This window comes from Geospiza fortis, unplaced genomic scaffold (assembly GCF_000277835.1).
Source record: "Geospiza fortis unplaced genomic scaffold, GeoFor_1.0 scaffold98, whole genome shotgun sequence".
In the NCBI taxonomy this organism is placed as follows: Eukaryota; Metazoa; Chordata; class Aves; order Passeriformes; family Thraupidae; genus Geospiza; species Geospiza fortis.
The window spans coordinates 2,592,199-2,602,946 of NW_005054306.1; the positions used below are offsets into that span (position 1 = coordinate 2,592,199).

The 10,748-nt window shown below is 43.1% G+C and overlaps 1 protein-coding gene across 2 annotated transcripts in view; it reads left to right on the forward strand.

The window, feature by feature from the left end:
- The window catches only part of SOBP (sine oculis binding protein homolog), a 113,845-nt gene that overhangs the window by 86,251 nt on the left and 16,846 nt on the right, over positions 1–10,748 (forward strand). The window lies entirely within an intron of this gene.

The window sequence follows — 10,748 nt, forward strand, 5'->3', positions numbered from 1 at the left end:
CTAATCAAGTCAATCTTTTCCTAAGGTTATTTTTTCAAGTTAGTGGCTGATGCAGTCCCTCTAGGATTTTTATATGCTTGGGAAAGGTAGGGAAACATGCAGGGAACCTGTGTCAGGTAGACTCTGAGACCCAGCCAGTTCTGCCGCAGCCTGTGCCACAGTTATGTATCTGTTACAGCACCTGATACAGTGTAGTGGGTCCTGGCCTGTAAAAATTATTGCATGAGAAAGATTACCATGTAATAATAGAAATTGAAGAATTGAAGATCCCTGAGCTATGTAGATAGGGGGAAAACACAAACACACACACACACACGCACACACACGCACGCACTTTTTTTTTTTTTTCAAAGCACCCAGAGTCTTGAATTCTGTAAGCTTCTTACAGAATTGCCTGTACAGGCGTGAATCAGAAGAAACAGCCCACCAGTCTGAGAGAGTTATGCCACTGTAAAATGGCCGTAGGTGAGAGGGAGAAATTGGGCTTAGAACCCTTCATCATTACAAATAAAGGGTAATAAATAAAGATTTCCCAAGGTTTCAGATTGCACTCCTGCTTCCTATTCTATGGACTAATGAAATTTCAAATCTGGATTACAGTACTATTCTCTAGACCCAGTAATATTACATTTAACTCTGAGTGATTTAATGACTGTTCAGTGGTGATTTTGGTTTCAGGTGAAGTGGTATTGGCCCCCAGCAATGCCTTAGGCTAAAAGCATCATATGCTAGCAAAAAACATTAACCTGCCCCTCAAACCTCCTCATTATTACATTTATAGTTCTGTCAACCAATCTATGAGCAACTGGAGTAGTAACAGGGGGTTTTATTGTTATTTTTATAGTCTCTTGAATATAAAAAAGAAAATATACTGGGAAAAATACATATAAGATATTACTAGATATAAATTCGAGCCAGATGGGTAATTTTCCACCTCACAATGTCTGCCATATTATCAGAATAAAGTCTTGATCAGAAGACAAGATGAGTGAACATGTTTATTCAGACACTGAATAAAAAAGTGAATTAATTAGAGAAGTAAATCTTCATCTGGCTTCTGAAGTCATCTGCAGACTTGGTTGCATGAGATTCCTAAGGGTGCAGATTTCTCATTTGGAAAGATTCTGGTCAATACTGATTGAGCCTAGTAAAGCGCCCCTTTCATTTTTTTACCCTTAAGCGCTTTTTTTTGCTTAATAGCATTTTATTTCTCAAAAGAATTTGATAAAAGAATTGGCAGTGTCAGTTGCTGCCTTTCTTTTCCCAGTTGCTGTAGCTGGATGCAGGGAATGCTGCAGTGCCTAGTGCATACAGGCTCTCTTTCTCACTGCACTTGGCAGCTGCTCTGCAGAAGAAACCTTCTGTGGTTGTTTAGTCCAGTTCTCCAAAGGAGAAAGGAGTGAGGAGCTCCTGGCATGACAGAAGTGCCGGCCCTTTTGTCAGCCTGGGCACTGGTGAGACTCTGCAGCTTGGCCATCCCAAGGATGGAGAAGCTGCTGTGCTCCCTCCTGTAGCTGAACGTGTGGGAATGTAGATTATACAGAAAGTTCTCCAAGGTCATGGAGGTGAATGTCCTCCTGAGGAAAGAAATGCATTTCCACTCTCTGAGGAAGAGGAAGGAGGGTATTTCCTAGTGCAACCTTCCCCTGCTGCCCCAAAGAGATAACAGGGCCAGGACACTCTGAGGAAGTATTTCTAAGCCCCAGAAATGCTTTACCCTATGCCTAGATCTGATTTCTTTCTTACGACTTCCTGAATATTCAAAGCCAACATTTCTTGTCCTGTTCTCGAGGTGTTTGCAATGCTTCCCCTCTGCTGATACCTTGCACAGCTTTAGTGACAGCAGTTTGATGAAGTTCATTTGTATCATCTTTAGGAAGAGGTGAAGCTCCTGCTGGGGCACTAACAGCTTAAGGATCATAAAGCAAAACCTCCTGTTGTGGAAAGGGACAGGCTGTAGTTCACCAAGACCCCCACCTTCACCTACCCAATGTAATTCCTGTTTCTGGCTGCTGAGTTGTTTCCCACCATCATCTCAGGAGCAGGGGAGTTTGGGAATGCACAAAATGAGAAGTGTTGGCCTGGAAATCAAGCGTTGAACATCAAGGAGACCAATGCCTACCTAATCCAAATTAAACTTCTTGACTGACCAGCAGATGTTTGCACCACTGCTCTGCCAAGCTGGCTTCTCATGCTGCCACCCAAGAACTAAGGGCCGTGAGGAGCATGGTGAAGACGCTCAGTTGACTCCACAGATCCCTCAAATTATGCTCACAAGGAAGATGGCTACAGACGCAGTTGCATGGTCTCCTGTCAGACTAGATTAAGTCTGGAAGAGGAACTGTTTCTTGGCCTTTCTGTGTGATGAGGCTTGATGAGAGTTCAGGATCTGAGTGTAGGACTTGATGGCTTGAACTGTGGTTTGCTCTGCCCCACAGACTCTTGCATGCTCAAAGACCAATGCACTTGGTGTGGGATGAGGTTTCCAAGGCATGGAAAACCCATGGCATGCCCTTTTGGAAAGGACATTCAGACTGAGGTGCTCTTTAGATGTTTCTGAAATGTGTGAGACAGACTGTCTGACCTATTGAGGGCATTTAACCCCCAGCTCTCTCTCCTTTTCTTACCCTCCATTTATCTTATGCATCACATCCATTTTATTTAGGACTTCTGTCACTGCTGCAGTGGTGGACTTAGCCAGTACTGAAATAGCCATGCAGACATGCCCTTTAATCTGCTCTTGTACAGTACCCCTGTAAAACCTTACATTAAAGATTTTAGATTTAAATGCTGCTATTGTCCCATTCTGTGTTATTTTAGCCAGGAACGTTTCTGGGGAGAAGAACTTCCCTCTTGGCAAGACCCACCTCACAGTACATTCATTCTCCCTGAAGTTTCGCCCATCATATTTTGGGCTTCACCAGTGGTTTTAGATCCAAAGTTCCTTCTGTGGTTTCAAAGCCTCAGACTGAAGGTGAAAACACAGAGCTCAGCTGTTTATATACAAAATCAAATATGTAGCCACTCTGATGAAATAAGACCCAACCTGGATTTCCATCGGGCATTAGCATAACTCACATTCATTCTTCTTGACTGGGAACATTAAAAAGCCCCCCAACACAAAGGAACCCAAGGGCTTTGAAAAGCCCTATGTTTTAAATACCACAGATGACAACTGCAATGATTCAAAAAATGGAATCAATTTATCATTAGCCATTAATTACCAAATAACTCTGTTTTCTCCTTATGCTTCATGTAGCTTAGACTTTTGCATAATTAGGATGAAAAATGGAGATAGAGTGAGCCTTGCATTTAAATGACATAAAATCAGTATTCACTCAGAAAACTGGTAAAGATTTTTGAAAGGACAAGATGTTTAGGAGGGTAACATCAGGGAAAGAAAAAGCAATCAGGCAGGCAAGCTTTGGTATCTTTGTAACAGAGATAAACTTGTCACAGGACAGTTTTAAGTTGTAGGCAACTGCAGTGTTCTGTTTTGTCAACTGTTTTTACACAAAGCTCCAAACATTGTAAAAATCTGTTTTCCTTCACACCTAGCATCGCTATGAGCTATATTGTAACCACATTCACAGTGTGTTAGAGCCTGCCTCGGGGTTCCTTCGCAGCAGGTTTCAGCTGGAATGATTCTTTTTGTTTTTTATAATAATCACTCCATTCAAATGGAACAATCAGTATAAAAAAATTATCACAAGCCATCTTGGATAGCAAAATCTTGCCACAATAAACATGCTGCATGTTTTACAATAAGACATCAAAAATGGTGATCGAGGCTGGATAACTGCTTAGAGCCACACTTAGGAATATGCCTGTTACAGTATTGTTTGACATTTGGTAGTGAAAGAGCATCAATTCCCAGTCATGACAGCTGGGACTTAGTCATAGTTGTCTTCAAAGTAGACACTGTGAACTGCCCTCCCCCTTCAGGGACAGTCTGATGCCTGCTGGGGACCCCCAGACAAAGCCCCCAGCCCCGTGGGCCAGCACACAGCGGCTGCAGTGCTGGACAGGCAGACCCTGCACACCCTGCCCAGCCCTGGCTGTGCCCCAGGCTGCCTGGTCAGGAGGAAGCCTGAGCGTGGGTGTTTTGGAGGAGGATCAAGTAGAGAAATGTGGGACATGCTGGTGAGCGACAGCAGCTTCTGGCAAGGCTGCACCCACTCTATCTCTTGGCGCTGGGTGCTGGCAGCTGAATACCTTTTGTGATAACTCAATTAGCTGTGAAAAAAAGCACAACAGCATTAGGATATTGTGCTGATTATTGCTTACCTCTCCAAGGAGTTTGTCATTTTCCATCATGTCTGGGTGGAACACATTATCCCCCTCTTCCTCACTCTGACCCTATTCTTCTGAGCATGGTCGTGTCCTTCTGCAGATCTTCACCTGCCCACCTTCTCAACTGGCATGGCAGTGTGCCTACCTTGCTCTTCTTCATATTTGTCTTTTTCTGAGCCAGGAAATGCTAAAAGGGAACTTTAATGCCTTGGAACAATCTTTGTGTCAAACAAATCGGTGTGTGTGTGTGCTAAGAACTCAGAGCCTGATGGGGGCTTTGGCTCCTGTGGTGCTGTTCTGCAGCAGATTATCCTCAGAAGGTAAGCAGAAGAGGAGGTGAAGATTGATACAGACCCAAACTGATGTTTACAGGAGGTCTCAGTCTGACCCAGAGCTCCACTGAGGCCAGGGCTTCTCTGTGCTCACAAGTGTTGGATACATTAACATTTAAGGTACAGCTCTTGCCCCGAAGTTTTTCTGTTCTTAATCAGACAACAGACTGCAGAAACAGGGCCATTTGCAGGATTAGAATTGCAGGTGGGATCTATGAGGGGATTACCTTTTAGGTGACCTGCTCTGAAGAGAAGCCTTGTTGATGGATAAATGGAGAAAAGAAGGGAGGCTGCAGATAGCCACATTGCCCAATAAGCTTGGGGAGCTGTCGAGGACAGCAGAGGGAGATTTCACACTCCTTTAGAGACAGTTGGGTACATAGTCCTGCAGGACACACAGATCTAGGTTTCTTTCCTTCTGATTGACTGAATTTTCCCCTGGTGTTCTGCTGGGAGTGCTCACAGCCTTGTGAGGGGGCCTGGGTCTCAAGGTGCCTTGGTGTCCATGCTGCAGCGGCTGCTGGGTGTTCTGCAAAGGGTGTGACTGAGCTGAGTGCTAGAACACTACTTGTGACTCATTTGGCTGTGTGCTAGAAACCTCTGTATGTGTGTTCCTAGCCACTTCCTAATTTCTAGATTTTTGCTGTGTCCAATGTTTGGCAGACTTCAAAAATCTTGAGCCCTTGCAGAAAAACATATGGCTGGTGTGTCAGGTTCTCAGTGGGCTGCAAGGCAGGAGGGGAGAGGCATTGTGTCCTCACCTTGTGGCTTTTGGGATGGGGTGGGAGCCTCTGCCTTCATGCCTCACACATCCTGACTGGGTGGCAGTACTGGAAACTTCAGGCATCTTCCCAGATCTTTCCAGGACCAGTCTGGGCTAAAAGAAAAGGCAACCAGGGCCAGAACAGGATATAGGAAATGTGCAGTGGTGTTCATGAAGTCAGAACATATGCCTGAATGTATATAAAGAGACAGCACTTGGATACCACAGTGAGAAAAGGAAATAGGAACTACTCAGCAAAGTAGAATACATGGATTTTATGCCAAGAAATGAGTCTTTGATAATCTTCAGCATCTGTTCAGCATCTTTGATAAAAGCCTGGTCCTCAGATGTGATTCAGCCCTCACTTGTGCAAGGCATACCCCCGTGGCATTGTCCTGAGCAAGGAGAGGAGCTTTGTCAGTCACCTTCTGGTGCTGGAGAAGTGGAAAATGGCACATCTTTGCCTTAGTGACCACTTTCTGTCCTCTTGCCAAGCTTTACCATGGAGATGATAGTTGTCCAAAGCATTGTGTAAGAGGCACAGGGTATCTTTCATCACAGCAGGGTTTTTCCACTGCTACTTGTTCCTGGTTTCTCTAGGGCTGATGTAAATACCTCTGCAAACAGGTTTTGCCAAGTGTACTTCTTAATGAAGTAGTGTCTGATACTAGATTATTCTTCAAAAGTTAGTGGTGGACTGCATCAATGTGTGAACTTTGTGCCTGCATTTGACAGCCAATTGATTTAAGTATTAATTACCTGGTGCTTGAAGTCCAGGCCCTTTTGGGCACAGCAGGATCCTGTGTTGTGCCTGCGAGGCAGCCTCGTAGCCATGTCTGGACTCCACTTTGGGTGTTTCTATCAAAATAAAGATATGGATGCCAACAGGAATGGCTTTATTCCCGCTCTTTGTACTAGAGACATCTGAGCGTTACGGGATCCCTCAGTGCTGGCTTCCTCGGTGTTCCCATTTCGGGCACGAGTTGTGTTTCTGCTGATGCAGTGTCTTCTGAGTTGTCTCCCGGTGTAGGTTGCTGTGTGTTTCACAGGAAAGCAGATAAATGATACCGAGTCATTGAGCTCATAAGTAGCATGCTGGCAACCCGCCACCAAAATATAAATACATTAAATGTACTGAAGGAATGTTCATTCTGTTGTTTAGCCTTGGATATGCCCCAGTTAGGTAAATTTAATCTTCTTGAGGGTTGTTGCACTGCAGCTGAACGAGATAGGCTGTTATCTTAATACTGATCTTTCTGTAATTCAGGATTCATGTTCTGGCATTCATGGTGTGAAGTGTGCCTCCGCCAGAGTGGTCCTAGAAGTGTTTTCCAAGGGAGATGAAGGTGCATAGGAGATCTGTTAGCACTTGCAAGTTTTCACCCTCTTATCTTGGAAATGTTCATGCTCATCGTCAGTGACACCACTACTGGTCCAACCTCCTGTTGGTAGAAATGTACAAAATGGTGGCTGTGCCTATGTTTGTTAGGAAATGTCTGTAACTCAGTCTCACAGCATTTATTTTCTTCCTGGAGCTCCTTCCAAAATCCCTGTCCATGTCTCTGCTGCTGTTGAGGTTGGGAGCAAAGCTTTTGATGACTCCAGGGTGAGCAGGGGCCAGGGTTAAGCAACAGACCCAAAGCCAATGGATTGCATTAAGGAGGAGCCTCTTCATTGTTTTCCACTGGTGCTGGGTCAGGCCCTCTAAATGTGATCCTACAGCATTAATGCTTGTGACTAATCCCACTGAAACCTAGGGAGCTGCTCCCATGTGTGAGCACTCCCAAATCCAATGGGCAGTGTCAATAAGCACTCTGCAACAGTTTAGCTCTTCTCTTGGTTGTGCAATGAAAAGAAGGAATAAGACAGGAAAAGGGAAGGAAAGGGAATACATGAGCAGACAAACTCTGAGCTGGTTGTGAAGAGCAGTGATGTTCCATACAGAATGCACGTACTTAAAAAGATAAGACATCAGCTGTGTGTTCTACAGATAAGAAAATGTTATTTTATTGAATGGAGAGATATATATGTTTTACCTATCACATCTGAACTAATCAGTGTAGGCTTTTAGAAGAAATCTGTAATTACTCTGAGCACATCATTACTTAGATGTAAAATGGATGATATTGCTGCGTTTTATCACCTTTAGTGATATAGCCATTTGTATCATAAATTCATTGACCTCATCTTAAATGATCAATTCTGTAAGACAGACTTGATTCATTAATTCTTAAGTGATTTTTTTTTCTCCTCTACTAATTTCCTCATTGTTGTAGAGACTGTTTTTCTGCCTCTTAGTATGGTATTGTGAGGTGTCATATTACCTGCATATAAGTCCCACATTTTTAGACCTTTTATCTTAACTAAGCAGCACAGGCTGATTGCTTATGTAAATAAAAAGAATGAGAGAAAAAAACCAAAAGAAAATTATGAAATACGTGAATGTAGAAGATGGACATTTTACACTGATGTTGTAGCTTCAACACTTTGAGATATTGCATGAAATCAATGATATAATTATTGAATATTTGGTCTATGCAGGGTATTCAGAGGAATATATTTGCTGCCTTTAATTTCTGTGGCTTTAATTAATTTTATTTAGTGATAAAATATACAGAAGAATCTGTGGTCAATATGTGAGTGAGGCAGAGTTTCTTGTTCCTCACCAAATTATTGAAAACTGGAGAAATCAGTAGAGAATTTGTAAGCAGGATTTCTAAATATTTTACCAAGGAAGAGAAAATATTTGTTTAGCCAGGGGAGACACAGGAGCCCACTGGAGATAAACAAATCAATACAGCAATAATACAGTGGAGTGTTCAGTGAATTTTTCAAATGCTAACTAATAAAATTAAATTATTAGAAAAGATGCCACAATTTTTGTGGGGCTGTATTTCTCTTTCAGTCCCTTTAATTAGGGTCACGGATGGGTCTCTTCCTAGAAAGATAAGGAGACTGAGTTTACTCTCTCATATTTCTCAGGCTCTTCTTTGGCAGCGGGCTTACAAGGTGGTTTGCTTACTTGCCCCAAAGGAAGGGCAAGCCTTCACTGCAGATGCACCTGAAGTCCTGCTCCATCCCTTTCTGCAGACACCTCTGAGGCCACTCTCCTCCTTGTCTTTCCACTGCAAATAGATGGTGATGGGCCAGCCTGGGCATCATCCTACCCCAGCCTGCCTCAGGAGCTGTGTCTGGGAGCTCCTGGTATCTCTTTGTACAGCTCCTGGGGTACATGTGGAGACCTTCTGCATCTTTGCCAGCCCTTGGGGCAAGAGCATACTCTGCAAGCAGCAGGAGGAGGGTGGTGGAGTACATCCTGATTCCATACACACAAAGTAGATAGCATTTTATGGCTACAGCAGTGAGCTCTCACTCAGAAATAACTTTAAGGTAAAATCAGCAGTTCTACTGAGTTAAATGTACCTTATTACCTCATAGTGTAGACTCACAAATTCCCCTTTTGTCTGCTTTGAAAACAGTGGCAAGCCAGAAAATTTCAGGAGGTTGATTACAGGATGGTTCCATCATGTGTGCTGCCTTGCCAGGTGGGTGGCAAACCCACAGCCATGCCAAATATGCACGATGGTTCAGCACCACTGCTGTCTGCTTGCACTGTCTGCAGCACAAGCTCCAGGGCTGTCTGGGATGGCCACTGAGCCTTCCTGTGGAGGGCTGATACCTGATAAAATCCAGGAGCTATTGGAACTGGCATTGTCTCCTCTGTCCTGCTTGCTGCACTCCCGCTTTCCCATCTGCCCCACGCCTGGGGGGATGCATGCACCATGGCAGTGCAGGCATTTATCCCAGCAGTTCTGTGCATTTCACAGCCTTTTTGCCCACACATTTTAGGCTGTGACAGCGTCACTGTGTGTTCAGTGCAGGGCTGGACTTGTTTGCATTGGGAAATTTCCTTTCTTGCCATGGGGCACAATGCTAGAAATACAGCCTTGCTGATGCCACATGTGCCAAGCAGCACCAGCAGCCCCTCTGCTTTATCTCATGGGGCACACTGAGATAAAGCTGCATGCCCAAGCTAAAAATCTGGGTCCTGCGTTCACAAACTTCAGGGCTGACTTAGGGATTGCTGCTTCTCAACTGATTATTTAGTTTGATTTAAATGTTGGGATAAAAGAGAGGAGGGAGCGTGTGCCTGTGTGTGTGAATGGGGAGGGGAGCAGGAGGGAAAGAAACAGTGACCTGGCAGGATAGCCAAAAGGTGGAGGAGTTAAATGGGCTAATAGCCATAGCATACAGTGTGTGTGTGTCTATATACATTAAAGATATATTACTGAAAACTCAAGAATGTCGCCACTGTTTATATTAAAGGAAAGCTGAGAGTTAAATGAGATGGGTAATCAGATGCCCAGCATATGTTGTTTTGAATTGTTTATATGGCCAATAGTTATTAAAATTAATTATCCTTTTAATGCAGTCTTTTCACAATCATAGTCTTCTTTGGGGTTTTTAGTGTATTTTTTTCCTTTGTACAAAAGATAGAGTCATTTCAAAACAAGCTAATATGGGCTATTTGGAAAAGGCAGAGCAAACAATACCAGGATATATTATGACATGGTCATAGGCTCAACATGCTGATAGAAAGCACAAAAAAATCTCTGTCAGTGGAGTATTTTGAGAACTAATGTAAATGACAAAATGGGGGGGGGGGAGTTTGTGTGTGTAAAATTCTGTCAAAAAAGTGAGGCACTGAAAAATCTGACATCTGTTTATCTGTTTATAGCTATGGCAAGATTACTCATATTAATTCTTGTTTAAAATGCCATATGAAGGAAAGGCATTTGTGCAAACAAGAGTCATATTTGAATTGTAGATCATGTCTTCACCATCTGTGAGAGCTGTTGGTGTTGCAAAATTAATGTGTTAATGAAATCACAATAATTTCTCTGAAGTAATGGATTCTGAAGCCTAGAATGACTATTTTTTGAACTTTGGTGTCTAGTGGTTTACAACTGGGAAAACCTTTCACAGCTTAATTAGTTCTGCAGCCTTATTTTTTAAAAAAAATTGGCTGTGCCTTTACCACACCAATAGCAACACAAAAAAGGATTAAATGGAAAGCAGAGAAACAAAACAAAATTGAGCCTGCAATGCAAACTTTTTGCTGTAGTATTTGAGAAGTTGCTAAACAGGTCCTTGCTTGCCAAGAAGTTTTACTCAAAGTGACTTGTACACAAGAGTGGGCAAGCAGCTCAGAAAATAATTCCAGCTTGCTGAAACATCACAAATTGGGACTATTCGAACCTTACGCAAATATCCCGACTTTTTCCAAGTTTCTCCTTGGAATGAATAGCAAAGAATCAGTGATGATTTTTGCTTTGTGATGCCATTTTGAAACATCACAC